This window comes from Mus musculus, chromosome 2, assembly GCF_000001635.26.
Source record: "Mus musculus strain C57BL/6J chromosome 2, GRCm38.p6 C57BL/6J".
Taxonomy (NCBI): domain Eukaryota; kingdom Metazoa; phylum Chordata; class Mammalia; order Rodentia; family Muridae; genus Mus; species Mus musculus.
Window position 1 is genome coordinate 24,578,220 of NC_000068.7, and position 18,315 is coordinate 24,596,534.

At 43.3% G+C, this 18,315-nt stretch overlaps 1 long non-coding RNA gene and 1 pseudogene across 2 annotated transcripts in view; one reads left to right on the forward strand and one right to left on the reverse strand.

Moving 5' to 3' along the window:
* The window catches only part of Gm39769, a 63,309-nt gene extending 55,985 nt beyond the window's left edge, over positions 1-7,324 (forward strand). For both annotated transcript variants that reach the window (XR_866033.3, XR_001783248.2), the window contains exons 2-4: positions 78-252; positions 4,554-4,657; positions 7,018-7,324. This is a non-coding gene — a long non-coding RNA (predicted gene, 39769). The remainder of the gene's footprint in view (positions 1-77; positions 253-4,553; positions 4,658-7,017) is intronic.
* Positions 14,352-16,293, reverse strand: Gm13416 (predicted gene 13416; annotated as a pseudogene).

Genomic DNA, 18,315 nt, shown 5'->3' on the forward strand with positions numbered 1-18,315 from the left:
CCTTCAGTCTCAGAATTGACTGGGGTCATGCTACAATGTTGTCTAATTGTCTTTTTTCTTTTTAATCCTCACTCCAGCGCTGGAGAACCTGTTGACTGACTGAACGGGCTTGGTCAGATGGTGCCTCAACGCTGGAGCTCCAGTAAGCAGGGAACAGCGATGGACACCAGGGGAATTGGAATCACGTGCAAAGGAAAGTAAAGAAGATTTGGGCCAGCAGTGAATAAACCTTGTAGAAAGACAAGGGACAAGGTAAAGGTAAAATGTGTAAATGTGTTTTGTTTGGTTTTTCTGTTTGTTTGTTTGTTTTGGGTTTTTTGTTTGTTTTGGGTTTTTTGTTTTGTTTTTGTTTTTCGAGACAGGGTTTCTCTGTATAGCCCTGGCTGTCCTGGAACTCACTTTGTAGACCAGGCTGGCCTCGAACTCAGAAATCCGCCTGCCTCTGCCTCCCAAGTGCTGGGATTAAAGGCGTGCGCCACCACACCCGGCTCATAAAATGTGTTTTGTGTCTGTGTTTAGAGCTGTGTGAAAATCTAGAGAAGCGAAGGTAATTCTCATAAGTGCTTTTTACCCTGGCTAGAGATAGTTTACACCTGAGACATGAGAGACCGGGTTTGAGAAAAGCAATCCTCTCCGACTATCTGAGGATGATTTGGTGAAAGAGAAGGAAAATGAGTGTAAGCTGTTTCAGAGCTCTCCTAGGGACAGTAGGAGGTCAGGAGACGTCCTGCCCCCTCTCTGGCTCCTACTGGTGGAATGCTTGATTCTGGGTCTCTTAGGTAGGATATCTGGGTCCCTTCCGGACGTCTAATTCTCTTTCCTCTCTGTCTATTGTTTGTCCTTGGTCCTCCAATCCATCCATGTCCGTCAAAACTGACTGTTTTACGTGAAGTCTGTGTTTTCGTTTTGTGGTTTGATTGACTGTTGTTCTGTGTTTCATGTTCAAAAGAAAAAAAAAAAACGGTTAAAACTATCTGCTGGTTGTTCAGCCCTTGATTTAGTTTTAACTCGTTTCGAAAAAAGAGAAAAATAAAAATAAAATAAACAGTATCAGTTGGTCTTTGGAGCCCTACACCTGTAGTTAGGAGTCTAGCACAGCTGGAGAAGCCCTGCCAGGAGCTTCATTGAAAAGCCGCTCTTAAAGGGACCAGCAGCCTCTCAAGTTCTATGGTAAGGGAACTGCTGGCTGTTTCTCCTACAAAAATAAAAATCTCTGTGCTTGTGATTATTGGATTCAGCAGGTGACAAGGTACTCCTACAGCTAGAAAAATTAAGAATTTGGTTTAAATAAGCAAATGTATGCAGCCATTTCATTTTTGTTTCTGAATGGGTTTAAAAGTATAAATATGTTTTACATGTCTTGGTTATAGATTATTGGCTTATAAGTTATTGGGTATGATTAAAATTTTGTAACATTGGTAACAGAAAGTTGGCTTAAAACTGGTAACTCCGGGTTGGAGTAATTCAGAACTACAACATGCGGCATGAGACAACCCAAGGAGACAGGTCTCTAAAGATATGTTTAAATTGGGTAACATTCTATGCAATTCTTGTCCTAGAAACCAGACTTATAAAAGATAGGATTTAGGGTAGTGTCTCTTTGAGGTATTGGAGTTTGCACCATCTTGTGTTTGTGTGCAGGAATGGGCAGCCAAACTTTGTAGCATGGAGGTAATTCACTTGGTGTTTCTTGGGGAGACTGGATTGTTGGAGGTTGAGTTTTGCTTTCCAAAGGTCTTGTGTGCTCTGGGCCGCCGTCTCATAATGACCCAGGCTCGCTAACTGCAGTTCAAAAGTAGGGAGACACTTAAACTTTAAAGTGAAAATAATATTTTTTAAAGAGAATGGATTGTTTCCATTGTTAAAATTAGGTTTTGCTTCCCAAAATTGTGGTTGTGCACTGGTGTTACAAGAGAAACTTAAAAATTATGGAGGAATGCTTGGTTCTGGGTCTCTTAGGTAGGATATCTGGGTCCCTTCGGGACATCTAATTCTCTTTCCTCTCTGTCTATTGTTTGTCCTTGGTGCTGCAATCCATGCCAGTGTTCCATTGGCTGCAGTTTGCAGTTTGAGCACAGGCTCAGGATTCTGACTCTCGTACATACTTGTAATTGAGGAAAAATCTGGCAGGTGGAAATTGTTGCAGGGTTTGCGAAAGGTTAATAAAACTATGGAACTTGTAGAGGCACTGCAATCTGGCCCGACTAGTCCATATAGGATTATTATGGATTTGGAGGATTGTTCTTTCTTTATTCCTTTACAGCTTAATGATTGTAAAGGGTTTGCTTTTAGTCAGTTTGTAATTTCAAAGAACCCATGAAGTGATACCATTGAAAAGTTTTTCCTCAAGGAATGGCTAATAGCCCTATATGTAAAAAAAAAAAAAAAAAAAAAACCTTTGGTCACTGCTTCAATACAAGAAGTTAGGACTTTGAATCTTCCAGTGTATATTATTAATTATATGAATATTATATGGATATTTTATTAGCCGATCCTTCTGAGGCGGTTTTGCTGCTAACTTTCGCTCTTATACAACAAGCTTTAAAATTTGGAAGTAGTTGTTGCTCCAGAAAAGATTCAAAGGCAAGTTCTTCTGTCAATATTTGGAACATAAGTTATATCCTAAGCAAATTGCAGCACAGAAAATTCAAGTAAGAAAAGATAATTTACTTACTCTAAATGATTTTCAAAGGTTGTTAATTGGCTAAGACCTCATCTTAAGCTTACTACAGGAGAACTCAAACCTCTGTTTGATACAAATCCTAATTCCCCTCGACAATTACCAGATGAGGGACAAATAGCTTTGCAGAAAGTAGAGGAAGCTATTAGTCAATGACAGATTCATTATATAGACTGATCAATTGTTGACTGTTTGTGCAGTATTGCTACAACTCATGTGCCCACAGCAGTCCTTTTGCAAAAGGGCCGTTAATGTGGATTCATCTTTCTTCATCTCCAGAGAAAGTTTTAACACCTTATTATGAAGCTGTTGCTGTCTTAATACAGAACTCTAGGATAAAGTCACGGAAATATTTTGGGAAAGAACCTGAAGAAATATTCTTTATTCCAAACAGCAATTAAATTGGTTATTGAAAAGTACTGATATTTGGCCTATTGCATGTGCCATTTTTTAAGGCAAAATTGATAATCATTATCCAAAAGACATTGTTACAATTTGCTTCTATGCATGCTTTTTTATTCCCTGTAAACTTACACATACAGCCCATAGAGAATGCACTTACTGTATTTTACAGATGGCTCATCTAATGGAAGGCAGCATATGTGATTGGATCACATGTTCATTCTCTGGAGTTTCCCCCTGCTTCAGCACAAATAATTGAACTACATAGCTGCTGTTTTCAAAACGCTGAAAAATCAAGCCTCTAATTTGTATACTGACAGCCAGTATATAGCTCATGGATTACAATTACTTAAACTGTTCCTTTTTTGGATACTGCTAATCCTCAAATTTTGCAATTGTTTATGCAAATACAACTAAATTTAAGAGAACGTACAGTTCCTTATTTTGTAGGTCATTTAAGAACTCATACTGGATTGCCTGGACTCCTTAGTGAGGGCAATGCCACAGCAGATTTGTATACCAGGAAGGTTATAGGCCTTACACAAGAACAATTAGCCAAACAATCTCATTCTTTACATCATCAAAATAGTAATAGCTTGAGACAACAATTTGGTATTTCTAGAGAATGTGCACGTCAGATTATAAAGACTTGCCCTTAATGTCCTCAGTTTTTACCTGTGCCACATAATGGTGTTAATCCTCGAGGACTTCTACATAGTCAATTATGGCAAATGGATGATACTCATATTTTTTTATTTTGAAAAATTAAAGTATGTACATGTGACTTGACAACTTTTCAGGCTTTCTAGTTGCAATTGCTTTAACAAGAGAAGCAACTAAAAATGTAATTAGTCATTGTCTATATTGTTTTTCTATGCTTGGTGTCCCAAATCAGATTAAAACAGATCATGGAAATGGCTGTTACAGTCAAGCACTTGAGACTTTCTGTCAACAATGTAACATTACTCATATTACTGAAATTCCCTATAATCTTCAAGCACAAAGTATTGAGAAACAGGTATTGTGGAACTATCTTCATAAAATAAAAAAAGGGGAGTCATATCCCCATACACCACAAATTTATTTAAATCATGTGGGTTTTTTTTTGTTTGGTTCATTTTTGGGGGGGGGGGGAGGTGGGATTCGAAACAGGGTTTCTCTATATAGCCCTGGCTGTTCTGGAACTCACTTTGTAGACCAGGCTGGCCTCGAACTCAGAAATCCGCCTGCCTCTGCCTTCCGAGTGCTGGGATTAAAGGCATGCACCACCACACCCGGCCAATCATGTTCTTTTTATTAAAATTTTTAAAATTTGGATGTGCATGGACATTCAGCAGCTGAGCATTTTTGGCACCCTCACACTTCCACTACATATGCTTCAGTGAAGTGGAAGGATCCTATGACAGGCCAATGGCATGGACCCAACCCTATACTCATATGGGGACGAGGTCACGTTTGTGTTTTTTCACAGGAAGAAAATGGGGCTCGGTGGTTGCCAGAGAGGCTGGTGCGACAAATGGAACAACCCCACACTCCTGCTGATTCCCCTACTGATGATGATGACTCCTGCACACGGTGAATATACATTCCTGACCCATCTTTGCTTGCCTATATCCCAGATTGGACAAGCTTCCTTGCTTCATGCTTTCAGACCATGTGGGACAGAAAACATGGAGACTGGAAACTGCCTTCAAAAACTTAATCAAAAAGAAGTTATGATGAATCTTCTCTTTCCTTTAATGTGACCAGTTATTGTGATTCAATCATAGACTGGTCTAGAAATCAATCCAATATTGGAAATAGCAGTCTTCATTTGGAAGACTGGTTCTGGACATTTTTAGAGACACATTTGAAAGTTAGCTACAGTTCTCTATGATGCTATGTTAGTAATAGATTGGAACAAGATCTAGTTTTCAAAGAAATGTTAGTGCTTGTGTTAAAGTTCCTGATCTTTTACTAATTGGTCATGTTGAAATTACTTCTGTTTCTTCTACAGCATTTAATGTGAGTTGTATTGATTGTACACTTTCTAATTGTGTTAGTGTGCTGAAATCTGGCATGTCTATTATGGTGGTCTATTTATTGCCTGTGAATATTGCAGGACCGTGGTATTCTGAAAAAAGCTTTCAGGTACTGGAAGAAGTGAGTCAGGCTTTAAGCAGGAGCAAGAGGGCAGTAGGCCTGATTGTTGTGGTATAGCAGCTTTAATTGCATTGACAGCTAGCACTACTGCTGCAATTACTTTGACACAAGACGTTTAGACAGCTACTTTTGTTAATCATTTAGCAAAAAAAAAAAAAAAAAAAAAATGTTACTAATGTCCTGAGTATTCAGGAGGATTCAGATAGGCATTTGGAACAACAGACTGACTCTCTATGATACGATTCAAATTATTAGATAGGAAGTTCAGTGCTTAAGAGTAGGAAGCCATCTTGAGTGCCATGCCAGATACCAGTGGATTTGTATTACTTCTAAGGTTTACAACTGAAAGACCCCAAGAGGAGCCCCTCGCTCAAGTCTCAGGATAATAGCGGACACCCCACCCCCAAGAACTCACGAGAGACCAAGCTTGATGCAAACCACACGAGGCTTTATTGGGGAAAGCCAGAGCCCTGGGGATGACTCGTATTCCATGCAGGGGTAAAGGAGTAGACCCCGAGGAGAAAGGGGTCCCAGTTTTTATAGGCCCTCAGGGGGGGGGAAAGGAGAAGGGGGAGTAGGGGATTTCCAGATCTAAACAATGTAAAATGATTGATTTCTCAGGAAATGGGTATGGGAGGGAAACAAGGAAAGAGTCTAATGCAGGTGCAGTAACTCAGGATTGGCCGGGCTGTGGTTGCTGGGGAGATTTTCCGACTCTATCCCAGCAACCAATATCACAAACACCTGACAGTGAGGTGCAGCAGTGGGCACACACCTGGGTTCAAGGAACCGTCAGAACATTGGCAGACACACAGGTTCAAGGAGAGACCAGAGCATTGTGCACCTCTATTTTTCTAAATCAGTGAAGCTACTTCTACTAACAATGAAATCTATTTTGCCAATTTCAGGGCTTCTGTGACCTTTTACATTCTGTCAGGATCTTTCACAACAATAGTCACTATAGCTGGGAAAAGGTTCAAAGACACTTGCAGGGTATTTGGCATAATCCCAATACCTGTCTGGATATTTTAACTTTGAATAGTGAGATTATGAATTTAAAGAATTATGCTCCACTAAGCTTCAATGCTGCTGATGTTGCTGATAGGATTATTCACGGCCTGAAGTCAGTATTTCCATCCCGGTCAAGCTTCAAGAATGACATATATGGCTTGATCATGCTAGCCCTTCTTGTCCTAGGAACTCTTATTCCTGCCCATCGCGTTAAAGCTTGCCTTTAACAGCATCAACATGTTATCGGCCCAAGTACATGGCTTGAAACTAAGAATGAGCCCCCAAACAGAGTTATTAATTTAACAGGCTGGCAAGCCAAGGACAGGTAAGATTCTGCACAGGGCCTTGCCAACCTAAGACAGAGGCATGTGCCAACAGGCCATGTTTGTTTATAACAAACACTAAAAGGCCATGTTTGTTCACATAACACAAACAAGCTGCACATGTCTTGAGGACAGGTAAGGAAGGCATTCTTGTCAGAACAACCTAAGACAGGCTCAGCCTTATTTATTAAATTAAAAAGGGAGAGATGTGGAAAGCCTTTTGGGGTACCACTTGGCAGGTGTCTGACATTGACCTAGGACAAGGAAGTAAGCTCAGGCAGGAATCTAACATTAGGGCAGGATAAGGCAAGAATCTAGCTTTAGACTGTGGCAGGGAAGTAGGATAAGGCAGGAGTTGCTTGCTGCTTTGTTAGTAGTTCCTTATGGTACTGCTGCTTTGTTCCTTATAGTATTGCTCACCTGATGGGGTTTTCTGAAACACGCACTTTCTATTTGCAGCTGTCCTCTTGGGCCGTAAGAACTGGAGGACTGTGGTCGGCAGACGTGCTAAGAGGATCACAGGCTACCACCCTGGGGGACACCCTGGGAAGTAGGGAGAGCCAGGGATGCCTGGTAGTCTCCGGAGATTGGTCAGAGGGACCGAGTTCTGTTGTTGAAGCAGAAGCTTCCCCCTCTGCGATCATGTAATTCTTTTGCCTTCTTGTAGAGGATGCGAAAGGGCCGCATGTGTCTTGATCTATTGGTTTCTGTTTTGTGTGTTTTTTGTGTATGTGTTTAGAGCTATGTGAAAATCTAGAGAAGCAAAGGTAATTCTCATAGGTGCTTTGAACCCTGACTAGAGATAGTTTACACATGAGAGAACAGGTTTGAGAAAAGCAGTACTCTCCGACTATCTGGGGATAATTTGGTGAAAGAGAATGGATTGTTTACACTGTTAAAATTGGGTTTTGCTTCCCAAAATTGTGGTTGTGCTCTGGTGTTACAAGAGAAATCAGAAATCGAAAGTGAAGGCTTCTCCCGAATTGGAGCCACCAGCTAACCCATCGGCTCCTCCAAAATCTATTCTGAGATTCAGAAGCCTCCTGAGTAGCCTAGTCCACTACCTCCCCCATATCCACAGCTTAACCCCCACTGCTGGAGAACCCTGAACCCCTCAGGGTGGCAGGAGGCAGACCCACTGCGGGTACATGGAGCCGGAGAGCACAGAGTCCGAATGGACTCCGGTGGACCCGCCCAGCCTTCAATCCCTTCAGTACCGGCCATTTTCCTCTGCTGATCTTTATAACTGGAAAACTAACCACCCCCCTTTTCTCAGAGGATCCCAATGCCTCACAGGGTTGGTGGAGTCCCTTATGTTCTCTCATCAGCCTACTTGGGATGATTGTCAGCAGCTGCTGCAGATGCTCTTCACAGCTGAGGATCGAGAGAGAATTCTGTTAGAGGCTAAAAAAAATATCCCAGGAACCAACGGGCAGCCTTCACAGCTACAAAATGAGATTGATATGGGATTCCCTTTGACTCACCCCAGTTGGGACTACAACATGGCTGAAAGGTAGGGAGAGCTTGAAAATCTATTGCCAGGCTCTGGTTTCCAAGGTGCCTCAAGACGGCCCACTAATTTGGCTCAGGTAAGAGGTAATGCAGGGGCAGACCGAACCTCCTTCAGTGTTCCTTGAAAGGCTTATGGAAGCCTTCAGGCGGTTCACTCCCTTTGATCCTACCTCAGGAGGCCAGAAGGACTCAGTGGCCCTGGCCTTCATATGGCAGTCGGCCTCGGATATCAGAAAGAAACTTCAGAGATTGGAAGGGTTACAGGAGGCTGAGTTACGTGGTCTAGTGAAAGAGGCAGAGAAAGTGTATTAAGGAGGCAGAAGAAAGAGAGTGGGTGAGACAGAGAGCATGGAAGCAGCTCCAGGAGGCCTACTCAAGAGGAGACCTGCAAGCCCCACATTGCTTCCAAGTTAGAGATTCAGTCTACATTAGACGCCACCACGCAGAAAACCTTGAGACTCAGTGGAAAGGCCCTTACCTTATACTCTTGACCACCCTACTTTCTACCCTTATGGGGCCCCTTTTGATTTTGCTTCTGCTTTTAATTATAGGTCCATGTGTGTTAGATAGGCTAGTCGCCTTTATTAGAGCAAGACTTAGTACAGTGCAGCTTTTAGTTTTGAGACAACAGTACCATGCCCTAAAGGATCAAGTGTGTCAGGGAGAAGATAGTGTCTAGTTCTAAGACTAGAACTATTTACTAGGAAGAGTGGGGAATGAAAGATCCTGAGAGAGAGTGAAAAATTATTTAAGCCCCTAGACCTGTATCCAAAATAGACCTCAAATTTTTATGACCCATTGTTCCAGGATGTACTAACCACAAAGTAGAAGTTTAACTTGCCCCATTGTTCCAGGAAATGTTTGTACAGAATACTCTAACCATTCCTTAAATCCATTATGCAAACTTGCTAGCTTGCCAAACGCTATAGCCCAATGCCAGGTGTTTGCGGTTTCTGCCTTTATAAACCCCTTGAGCTCGGGGTCGATTCCTCTACCCCTGCGTGGGATATGAGTCATCCCCAGTGCACTGGCCTTTCCCAAATAAACCTCTTGCTGTTTGCATCAAGACTGTTTCTCGTGAGTGATTTGAGGTGTCACCTCTCCTGAGTCAGAATGTGGGGGAGTCCCCACGTTGTGGGTCTTTCAGTACCCAAGAGCTAGAACCTGCTATCCCAGTCTCCATGCAGGCCCAGGACACCTGAGCCAACTCTAGCAGTTCCACAGGGATTCCCCACCCCAACCCCCAGAGGGGGTCCTGTGGCTTCTCACAGCTGGACGCCCTGTGGCTTCTTGAAGCTGTGTGGGGTTTGTGCAGTCAGACTTCCTGTGTCCTGCCTCCAGCGACCTGAGCCCTGGGCCAGATGCAGGACCCCATTTTTAACCCACAGGTTTTTATTGTACATACAAAGTTTCATGTTCATATAGGAACTTTTAGGTCCCAAACTACCAATCCTCGCAAAAGGCAGCAATGTCCCAAAATGACAGTCTGGTCTTAGCTCAGGCCTGACAAAGAAGGATTCCTAGGGCTCACAAGCAGCATTCCTCAGAAACCTAAAAAAAAACACCCCTCCCCCTCCCTCAGGCAAATGGGGCACATAGTTATGAATGAAAGCCCTGGGCTGACTGTGTGTCACCCTGTTATGCATACTAAAACCCTACTCTAGCCTGGCTCTCCCAGCTCTTCCTCCAGTGCTAGTTTGCAGTTTATGGGTTCCTCTTCTGTCCCTGCTGCTTCCCTTAATAACCCAACAAGACTTCCCCCACCCCTGCCCTCCCTTCTAGCCAGGCAGCTCCTCTTTCTGTCCCTGATGAGTCCCCCAGATACCTCTGGCTGTTCTCTTTCCTATTGGCACTAAACCTCCAGCCCATCCATGGAGCAGTCTGGCTCAGAGCTTCACTGTCTTCCCTTACAGGAACAGCTTTTAGAATTTTCCTACTGTTATTGCTCAGTGTATATCAAACTGGCACATCTTTGGATTGCACCCTGTTAAAGAATTTGCTTTTTCACACTTCTACTTGTGCTTCTGGCCCTAGTTTTTAAAATCACATTAATTTTGGGATTTACAATTTCCAACCATTTCTGAACCTTTCCTAAACACATTTCTGAACTTTCGTGGTATTTATGTGAACCAGTGTTTTCAGCAATGATAACTATACAATTAAAATATCAACTCTGAAATCATGTTGAATATGCTTTCTGTCTTCTATGTGCAGTATCAATATTCAGCTAAGATTTCATTCTTTGTGTAAAATAATCAAACATCTCTATCTCATTAGCATGCAAATTTGCTTTAATTTTTAATAAATGGAAATATATGTATATGAAACATTTATTTTAAGATAAATTTCCTTATGATTTATTCTAAGTATTTTTTTTCATGGAAGACAGCTTTACTCTTCTGACTTGTATGGGTGCAAATATCACAGGATATTTGTAGGGTATTGCCTATCTCCCTGCTTACAAGGGGTGTTTTATGTACATATTTTATATATGTATGTACCTGGGATCCTGTGTGCTAGAAGCAAGGGCCACTATGCCTGTCAAGTATGACAAGGAGCTTTCCCGGTAGAGCAGCCTCAGCTTGGTATAAGAGCACAACTGTACTTAACCTTTGTATCTGACCAAAGTTCTTTACTTCTGCTAAAACACAGCCACCTAAAAACATATGGGGAAATTATTGGGCATACTAAGGACTGCCAAAAGTCCTTTGTCCCCATTCCAGAACCAGGTTCCTGGCAACTCCCTCATCCCCCACAGCACTTTCAATGACTGTGCCAATGGCTCCACTAAGGGCCAATAAGACATGTTTCCACCATTGCCACATTTTCCTTATGTGTGCTCCATACCTTGTGCTGGCTGGGTTTGTGTGTCAACTTGACACAAGCTAGAGGCATCAGAGAGAAAGGAGCCTTGCTTGAGGAAATGCTTCCATGAGATCCATCTCTAAAATGTTTTGTTAATTAGTGATCAATGGGGGAAGGTCCAGCCCATTGTGGGTGGTGCCATCCCTGGGCTGGTGGTCCTGAGTTCTATAAGAAAGCAGGCTGAGCAAGCCAGGGGTAGCAAACAGATAAGCAGCACCCTCCATGGTCTCTGTCCTGCTTGAGTTACTGTCTTGACTTTCTTCAGTAATGAACAGTGCTGTGGAAATGTAAGTCAAATAAATCCCTTCCTCCCCAAATTGCTTTTGGCATGGTGTTTCATCCTGGCAATAGAAACCCTAACTAAGCCGCCCCTCTATAAAGCTCACCATCACAGCCTGGCCTGTCGCTGTACCCGTTGTTGGCAATCAGGCACCTCCATCACTAGCCCCCTCAGTAATGATCAGCTGAGGGATGCAGTGACAACAGGACATGCCCAGAGGCCATACATTCCCACTGTCTCATCTCACATGTCCTCTGGCACATGCACAATGCCCCAGTAAAAATCCACACTTTTCCTCTGTCTTAGTCAGGGTTTCTATTCCTGCACAAACATCATGACCAAGAAGCAAGTTGGGAAGGAAAAGATTTATTCGGCTTACACTTCCATACTGCTGTTCATCACCAAGAAAGTCAGGACTGGAACTCAAGCAGGTCAGGAAGCAGGAGCTGATGCAGAGGCCATGGAGGGATGTTCTTTACTGGCTTGCCTCCCCTGGCTTGCTCAGCCTGCTCTCTTATAGAACCCAAGACTGCCAGCCCAGAGATGGCACCACCCACAAGGGGCCTTTCCCCCTTGATCACTAATTGGGGAAATGCCTTACAGTTGGATCTCATGGAGGCATTTCCTCAACTGAAGCTCCTTTCTCTGTGATAACTCCAGCTGTGTCAAATTGACACAAAAGTAGCCAGTACAATTGACCCCTTGTCAACTTGACACACAAACACATCACTAGTAAGCCTCAACCCTTACATTCTTATTCATCCCCAAGGTCTAAACAACTTTAAACATCCCACAATCTTTACATATTCTTAAAATTTCAATCTCTTTAAAATATCCATCTCTTAAAATCCAAAGTCTTTTTACAATTAAAAGTTTCTTAACTGTGGGCTCCACTAAAATAGTTTCTTCCTTCAAGAGGGAAAATATCAGGGCACAGTCACAAGCTAAAGCAAAAATCAATCTCCAACCGTCCAATGTCTGGGATTCAACTCACGATCTTCTGGGCTCCTCCAAGGGCTTGGGTCACTTCTCCAGCCATGCCCTTTGTAGCACACACATCGTCCTCTAGGCTCCAGATGCCTGTACTCCACTGCTGCTGCTGTTCTTGGTGGTCATCTCATGGTACTGGCATCTCCAAAACACTGCATGACCCCTTCAGTCCTGGGCCATCAATTGCAACTGAGGCTGCACCTTCACCAATGGCCTTCCATGGCCTCTCACAGTGCCAAGCCTCAGCTGCTCTGCTCAACTCCTTTATGCCTTCAAAACCAGTACCACCTGGGTGACCCTTACACGTTACCAAGTCCAGCCACAGCACAAGGTACAACTTTGGCTATATCTGGAACACAGCCACTGTGCTCTCAGAAAACACTTCCCAGAAGATGTCACCTCAATGATGCTGGTCTCTTCTCAATCACCGCTAATTTCTTAGCTCCAGCTAACCAGCATCAATAGTCCCAGTAATACAATTTTTTTTGCTTTAGTAGTTCTGGTATCTTGTTAATCACAGCTGATTCTTCAGCCCCAGCTAACCAGAACCACAGAATCTTCACAATCAAAAATAGCAATGGCCCTGAAAAGAGTCTTTAATCTTCCCTCTGAAATTTCACAAGCCAGGCCTCCATCTCCTGCACTGTTCTCAACATTATCTTCCAAGCTCCTACACAACATTCAACAGAGCTCTTAACACCGAATGGATCTTCTGGCCCAAAGTTCCAAAGTCCTTCCACAGTCCTCCCCAAAACATGGTCAGGTTGTCACAGGAATACCCCACTCTGCTGGTACCAATTTGTCTTAGTCAGGGTTCCTATTCCTGCACAAACATCATGACCAAGAAGCAAGTTGGGGAGGAAAAGATTTATTCGGCTTACACTTCCATACTGCTGTTCATCACCAAGGAAGTCAGGACTAGAACTCAAGCAGGTCAGGAAGCAGGAGCTGATGCAGAGGCCATGGAGGGATGTTCTTTACTGGCTTGCCTCCCCTGGCTTGCTCAGCCTGCTCTCTTATAGAACCCAAGACTGCCAGCCCAGAGATGGCACCACCCACAAGGGGCCTTTCCCCCTTGATCACTAATTGGGGAAATGCCTTACAGTTGGATCTCATGGAGGCATTTCCTCAACTGAAGTTCCTTTCTCTGTGATAACTCCAGCTGTGTCAAGTTGACACAAAAATAGCCAGTACATCCTCCTTTCCCACTTCTTCCCTTCCTCCACCCAGAGGCTTCATCTTCGACCCCCGACCCCTCCCTCTTAATACATCTCCCACATGAGGCCTGTTGTACCATGTTATTTTGTCAGATTTCGAGTCTTAGATCCATCAGTGGTGGTGTCACTTGGATCCTTTGTTCTGGTGCTGATGCACCCCACTGTGGGGTAAGCCCACAGGCCAGAACTCCATCCTGACAAGTCTACCTGCCACACAGACTCACTTTCCCGCCATTGGATCACTAGATTTCTGCATTTAACACCGGCTGATTGGTGAGTTTCCTCTCCTGTCGGCTTAAACATCCCCCCTGGACTTGAGAAATCAACTGTTGAGCTCCTGGCACCCCTCTGGTATCTTTTGAGATGGGGGACACCTCCACACCACCCCCAGACCCTTCATGGCTACCGCTGGCCCTTTTTGCGAACTCCACCACAGACCTCTTCCCTTGGGCAAGGTTTCTTCTCTCTTCTCAAGGCACAGCTCCTCCCTTTTCCTCTCAAAAATCCTGGTACTGGGTGATCTGTGTCTCTCTGGCATCTGTGCTGCCCCACCCTATCCCCACCCCTATCCCTACCCCCACCCCCTGCCCTGGATATCAAATAGCCTGATAGGCCAGCTTAAGCCATGAGTGTTCTGTTATTATTGTCTCTTCCCTTGGGACTCCACTAGTGGTTGACAGTACTAACCTTTCTCTTCGCCCATGGGGATTACATCTTCCTCCATACCTTCAGTTTCCCCACTGGGATGCCTCCTGGAGAACCTCAAACCCCTAAACCTAGCACCTCATTTAAAGGTTTCTAAACTCATGAGCCTTTGCAGTCAGTCTTGGCCTCTAAAGCCACTTCATAATGACTCTAAATGGCCTCCTAATGGTACTTTTGATCCTTTTGTGTGTGTGTGTGTGTGTGTGTGTGTGTGTGTGTGTGTGTGTGTGAATGAACAGCTGTCATGTTTAATACACCTGGCGCTCTAGAGCCACTGTCATATATGGTTATATAGATATATACTTTTAAATAAATTCTCTTGCTTGCGTCAAAATTTAAGGATGATTTTCTTCCTGGCCAGTCATTTAAAGGGAACAATAAATAAAGTAGAAAATGATGAAATGGTTTGCATATTTCTGTGGAAGAACGGAAAACATTTATTCTTTGAAAGGTTCATAAAATTCACTGTACAGAATGAGCAGCTTATACACACTATCTGTGCACTTGTTCTTGGCTCAGGTATTTAAATGCAAGAGCTTCTCCAAGACAAGTCAGTCATTCTTGTCCAAATCCCTCTGTCTCTTCTGTTGCAAAAACAAGTTTTTCCTTTAGTTGTTCATAACTCTTATATGGTGGGAGATCCAAGCGATTAAAACATGTCTGGCTTCTTGGTAACCAGGTGTCTTTGCCAACTTTTTCAATACAGAACTTTTGAGGCCCATTACTTCCCATGAGCTCAGCAAATCCTCCCAGAGGCAAGCGACAGGTTCCAGTGACAAGCTGCAAGAGTGGCATTCGCACTTCACTATCAGTCTCTTTCACAAACTGCCAAAACCAAATAATTTGCTTGCTGTTTCTTGTATAATGTCGATAAACAGTATTTCTCTGCCAGTCTGCCAAGTCAACCTCTTGCATGCCACACAGCATAACCTCCAATTCTTTTTCATCAAAGTACTGTAGCCACTGAAGGGGAACAACTTCATTACACCCATCAAGGAAAGCTTTGGTCTGTTCTTGTACTCCTCGAGAAAAGCGCCATTCTGTCATTAAACCAATACATTCATCTTTGTTTTCTTCTGTCACCAGGATATTGGAACCTCCCAACTTTAAATCATGTGAAGTAACTTCCCAGAATCTCCATGTCTACAGAAAAGTACATTTCTAAGCCACATTCTTCAATATTGTTATCTCTTATCCAGATTAGAGAGTTGTAAAATTCAGTATCAATAGATTCCAAATCCTTAATAGTACGTTTTTTGCTTAGCATACGTTTGTAGAATGGTAAAGAGAAACCAGTATCAATAAACTTTCCATGGAACAGTGCCATTGCAATAAAGCGATCAATAAAACAGAAGTATGAAAGATGGTCAGGATTTATAGTTGATGCTGGATTTATCTGTAAACAATAGTTATTCTTGCTTGCATACTCAAATAAGCAATATACTGGATTCAAAACTTCATGGGAAAGCAAGAAAAACCATTTTCTTGCAAGGCCACCATAATCAAGACCTTCTTCTCCTCTAGATATTACATATAACCGCCTCCTCGAGTCATATGGTTTTAATGCCATAATCTGTTGGAAGGAATCTTCAAATAATGTCTGTCGGACACATTGATCTTTACATGACTGGGTAGTGCATTAGACTGGCACAAGTAACGGAAGTGAGCAAGCTTCCACCTAAAGCTGCGTTCATAAGCAATCTGTGGACCACCTTTAGTTACCAATGACTTCCCAGGATCTTTGAATGTTGTTGTTCTCGTGTTATGATCAACAAAGTACTAACACCTTCCCGAGTATACCTAATTTCCCAGCCTTCTGGCAGGGCTTCTTCATTTGGTAAGCCTTGAGTTCTTGGATCTTCCCACTGGGTTGTTTTTGTATTATGATTCACAAAGTAAAGTCTGTCTGTTGAATCCACTCTTTTTTCCCAGCCTGGTGGTAAGGGACCATAGGGGTCATTTTCTGAAGCTACCACTGAAGCCAAATAGAGGTATCTTGGTTGAATTGTTGCATAGCTCCCTGCAATTGATTCCGCTGAGATTTTCACTGTTCAAAATTTCGAACAGATTCTATAGTAGGTCGCTGCCAGGTTCTTGTTCTGGTGTTATGATCCACATAATAAACTCTTCCACAATCACCAACTCTTCTTTCCCAACCTGGAGGCATGATCCTATTATTATAAGGGATCTTTACAATTATTGCCAATGATCCAGAAAATGGAAGGCTTCCTGCATTCAGGCTTTTTCTTACTTCCCCTACAAACCTTCTTTCTGATCTTCCTGTTCCCCAACTTAGCTCCTCCTAGCTATGAAATCTCAACCAGATGAAACTTATACTATCCTCGATCCAGCTACTCAGCCTCCTCCTTACCATCATCATCCACCTTCTCCAGTCTCCTGGAGTCTCTTCAGCTTCTTCTCCTCACCCAGCTTCTCCAGACTCCTCCCGTCCATCTCCAGCTACAGACCACACTAACCATCCCACACTACACCTATTTTCACCCCAACTACAGCTTTTAGCCCTCCCAATAACTGCTCTCATTCTACAGCCAACCCCCCTCCTTCTTTGCCCACCTAGTGTAACCAATTCTGAGTTCTCTCTTTGCAATAAGTCCCTGAGGTAGATAGTCTAGTCAGGGTACATGTCCCCTTTTCGTTAAGTGAACTTTCTCAAAGAGAAAAAAGCCTGGGATCCTATACCTCAAACTCCTCCATCTTTTTTAAGGAATTTCAGTATATCACTCAATCTTACAGTCTTAATTTCCATGATATATACATGATCCTCACAAACAACCTCTTCCTGAGGAGTGCAGGTGAGTTTGGGAACAGGGTAGAGCACATGCAGATAAAATGCACCAGACCAATGAGCTCTCCCAATGGGTCTGAGGCAGTGCCTGACCAGGATCTCCAATCGAATTAATAATACCCCAGACAACATTCTAGCTAGAAAGCAATTTACAACTTGCCTCCTGGCTGGTCTCCTTAAGGATGTCCTTAAACCAGTAAATTATGAAAAACTGCAAGAGGTCATCCAGGACAAACAGGAAAATCTGTCTCAATTTTTAGAGTGCCTTACAAAGGCCCTCTTACAATATACTAATTTACACCCTGAAAACCCAGAAGGCAAACGACTCCTGATGACCTGTTTCTTTTCCCAAAGCTACCCTGATATTAGGGCCAAGCTTAATCGTTGGACAGAGGACCCCTAACTCCACAGGAAGAAGTCTTAGCAGTGGCCTTTAAGGTGTACGATGGGAGAGATAAGAAGGCCTGCAAACAAAAATACCATATGCTGTTCAACCAGCTTTGGCAACTCCCTGGCTCCCTGGCCACCTAAGACTTGGAAATCACTAGGTCCCTTTCTCAAATGTGGTCTCAAAACTGGCCAGAGGCCTGCTCTAACCCCTGAGAGTCATGGGGACCATGTCAAAAATGTCATCAAGAGGGACACTGGGGTGAAGTAACCCAATCACAAAGGAACTCGCACAATATGTACTCACTGATAAGTGGATATTAGCCCAGAAACTTAGGATACCCAAGATATAAGATACAACTTGCCAAATGCATGAAATTCAAGAAGAACGAAGACCAAAGTGTGGACACTCTACCCTTTCTTAGAAATGGGAACAAAACACCCATAGAAGGAGTTACAGAGACAAAATTTGGAGCTGTGACGAAAGGATGGACCATCTAGTGATTGCCATATGCAGGGATCCATCCCATAATCAGCTTCCAAATGCTGACACCATTGCATACACTAGCAAGATTTTGCTGAAAGGACCCAGATATAGCTCTCTCTTGTGAGACTATGCCGGGGCCTAGCAAACACAGAAGTGGATGATCACAGTCAGCTATTGGATGGGTCACACGGCCCCTTATGGAGGAGCTAGAGAAATTACCCAAGGAGCTAAAGGGAACTGCAACCCAATAGGTGGAACAACAATATGAACTAACCAGTACCCAGGAGCTCTTGTCTTTAGCTGCATATGTGTCAAAAGATGGCCTAGTCGGTCATCACTGCAAAGAGAAGCCCATTGGACTTGCAAACTTTATATGCCCCAGTACAGGGGAACACCAGGGCCAAAAAGGGGCAGTGGGTGGGTAGGGGATTGGGGGGGTGGGTTTGGGGGACCTTTGGGATAGCATTGAAAATGTAAACGAGGAAAATACCTAATTAAAAAAAAAGAG